The following is a 3,713-nucleotide window of genomic DNA, read 5'->3' on the forward strand; positions in this document are numbered from 1 at the left end:
TCTCTTAGGAGCACTCAGCAAGGGTTTTTTCATTATGATCTCTAATGGTTTGTGATCTGATTGCACATCTACTCTGTGTCCAAAAGTGAACTGATGGAACTGTTCCAGTCCAAACAATACTGCTAGTAACTCCTTTTCTATCTGTGCGTATCTCCTTTTGGTTTTGGTCATTGCTCTACTAGCAAAAGCTATGGGCTGCTGGTTCTGCATCAGTACTGCTCCCAGACCTCCTTCTGACACATCACACTGTCGTACTAGTTGCTCAGCTGTGTTGTAGTACTTCAGTACTGGGGCCTTGCTGGTAAGCTTTTTAATTCTTTTGAATGCCTCCTCTTGGGTCTGTGCCCATTCCCAGGCTGCATCGTGTGTTAGCAACCTGAGTGGCTCACAAGCATCACACAAGTGTGCACAAAATTTGGACAGTTAACCATCCCAATAAGGCACTGGATTCCTTTGACATCTTGTGGCCTAGGCATCTCCATAATGGCTTTCACCTTCTCTGGGTCTGGCCATAGTCCTTCCAAAGTCAGCAGATGTCCAATGTAGAGTACTTCTGGTCTTCTCAGCTGTATTTTGTTAGCATTCAGTTTAATGTTCCTCTCCCGGCATCTGTTAAGGAGTTGCTGCAGTTTGGCATCATGGTCACGGATCACCTTTTCCTTATCATCCCCTTCTCTTATGACAAGAATATCATCAGCCACAATCTTGATACCTGGAAGACCTTCCAGCTCCTGGTTCAGTTTCCACTGGAAAACTTCTGGAGTTGGACTGATCCCCATGGGCATCCTTAACAGCAATACCTGCCAAAGGGCATACTAAAGGTTGTCATGTGGCTGCAAGATTCATCTAGCTCCACATGCCAAAATCCATTCTTGACATCGCAAACTGTGAACACTTTTGCCTTAGACAGGTCAGGTAGTACATCCTCAATTGTTGGCAGTGGGTAGTGGCTTCTTTTGAGTGCACTCTTAAGTGATTTTGGATCAATGCACATTCTCAGTTTGCCTGACGGCTTCTTTACTAGCACTAGGCTGCTGATCTGGTCAGTGTTTTTTTCAACTGGTGTGATGATGCCTTTTTTCTACAGGTTTGTCAATTCTTTCTTCAGTGGCTCCAGCAGGGCTAGGGGAACTCTGCATTTTGGTAGTTGTACTGGTTGCACCTGTGGATCTCTTTCTAACTTCAGTTTGCCTTCAAAGAGTCCAGTGTCCTGGAATATGTCTCCATATCTTAACAGAATGTTAGGTGCTGAACCTAATAACCGTTCTTGCTCTTCTGTGACCTGTGTTGTGGTGTTGCACTATAATTAAATCCATGGCCTGTGCTGTTCGGCTGCCCAGCAGTGGATGGGTGTCTGCCCTGTCAATCATTATAAATGCCAGGCAGTACTGTTTCTTGTTGCGTGGATTTATTATAGTCAGCGGCACTTTCCCACTAGCCTCACAGTTGTTTTGTTATACATTAACAGGACTTGGTGACATTTTTCCATTCTGATGCTACTACTCAATAGATTCACAGGAAGGACATTGCAAGTGGCTCCACAGTTCACCTGGAATCTTATAGATCTTTACTCTAGCATCATAGTTGCAAATATGGCTGAGTTGTTGCCCACTTGTTTCTGTAATGTGTGTATCCTGTGAGTCTGTGAATCTGTCAAATTTACGCTGAAAGCTTCATCCTCATCTGTAGTCTCCTGATCTCTCATGACTGCGTGGACTGTTTTTTTTTCTATTTGGATGGCTATGACACTGACCCCTGAAATTATTCTTTTTTCCACATTTTTACACTCTTTTCCATAGGTTGGGCATTTGTCCTTCCACCTTTCATGTAGCTTCCCACAGTACATGCACTGAATCATATTGTTGGAGTTTGCAGTTGGCTTGTCAGGTTCCTGCTTTCCAGAGTCCTTTAGGTCGAGCCTGCGAGCCTGCTCTGTACACGTGGCTATTGATATCGTTTAGATCCTTTGTTTAGACAATTCTGCTGCCCTTGCAATTTGGTGACACTTTTCCAGGGTTAGATCTACCTCTCTTAGTAGTCTCTTCATCAGGGCAGAGTCCCATGTGCCACACACAATCCAATTCCTGATTAGGGAGTATTTTATGTTTCCAAAGTTGTATGAGGATTCCAGAGTTTTCAGTGCTGTGATATAGGCCTCTATTCTTCCTTCTTCCTCTTGGTTTCGGGTAAAAAATTGATATTGCTCTACAGTCTAATTTTTCTTCGGGTCACAGTATGCATCAAACGCTTCCAGTGTGTCAGGGTTCCCTGGGATCAGTTTGCAATTACTTATGACCCTTTTCCCCCACTAGATAGTAAAACAGCTTTACCTTCATTTTTCTTCTTTATTAGCCATGGTTAACTCTGTTTACAGACTGAATTCTTGCTTCCATTGTTTCCATGTCTGTGCCAGGCTCTTTGTGTTGAAATCCAGCTGTCCTGGGGGCTTCAGTCCCTCCATGCTCCTTGCAATCTGTTTGAATCACTGCTGGGGCCCAGGTCTCTCTTTTCTTGGGCTTCCTCACAGACTTTCTGCTGACACCATGTTTCATGTGACCCTATGTGGGTAATCAAGGAGCAGCTCCCTACTTAATATAAACAGTGTCTTTATTATAGCAGTTTCTTACAGAGCTGTTACTGGGCCAGGGCTGGAGCAGTGCCCTTGGTGGGCGCCGTTGGGTTCAGGTGGGAGTGCAGCACAGGCTACGGCAGCTGGGAACAGGCAGGGCACAGCCCCATGCAGTGCTACAAGTGTTTCATGTGACCCTGTGTGGGTAACCAAGGAGCAGCTCCCTACTTAATACAAACAGTGTCTTTATATAGCAATTTCTTACAGAGCTGTTACAGGGCCTGCTGTTCTCCCCCAGCCTCTCTCTCTTCCTCTTCCTGTCTCCTCCCCCTCTCTTCCTGTTCCTCCTTTGCACTCCTCCTTTCTGCTGCTGCTGGTTTTGCCTCTGAGATCCATAGGTATTGTTACAACGAGGGCAGCCGCAGATATGATCAATTTTGCTCGCCCCTGGAGAATTAGGTCATCTAGCTAGACCTCGTGTATGTGACAAGACACTAATTTCACTCAGTTACAGGTATTAATCACTGATCTTAGCCAAAAGGCCGAGAAGCGAACACCATAACTTTTCAACTAAAACATATATTCCAGAGAGTAGGACTGCGAAATTTTGCCGGCTGTTTTGTTTCAATGCTGTTTTGACTTATTTCGAGCTCGAAACAGCAAAATCAAAATGAAACAAAGGGCTTCGAAACAGCCTCAAAATGAAACAAGGACAGTCGAAACATTTCAAAAGTTTTTAAACGTTTTGAGTTTTGAAGCTGAAGCTGGGCTTGCCTGGAGGGAAACAGAAAGTAAGGAGAGGGAGGGGGAAGAAGGGGAAAAGACTGCTCTGACATTGACTGTGTAGCTGGCCAGTGACTGTGATCCTTCCCTGGGGTCCCTTCCAATGCCAGTGCTCTGGGGGAGGGATGGAAAAACAGCATAAAAGTCAGCATTGTTTGAACCAGTCTGCTTTCTGCCTTGGTGTCAGTTATTGAGCTATCTTCCAGAAGCTCAGGAGTGTTAGACAACAAAAGCTACCTGCAATTCTGCAATACCTTTTGCTTTCTTTCTAGACCCTTTTATTATATTCATTGATTTATTCTTTTCAATTCCATAATTTTATTGGATATTATACTATAGAACTTATATAGGAAGGCACATA

This window comes from Alligator mississippiensis, chromosome 2 (assembly GCF_030867095.1).
Source record: "Alligator mississippiensis isolate rAllMis1 chromosome 2, rAllMis1, whole genome shotgun sequence".
NCBI lineage: Eukaryota > Metazoa > Chordata > Crocodylia > Alligatoridae > Alligator > Alligator mississippiensis.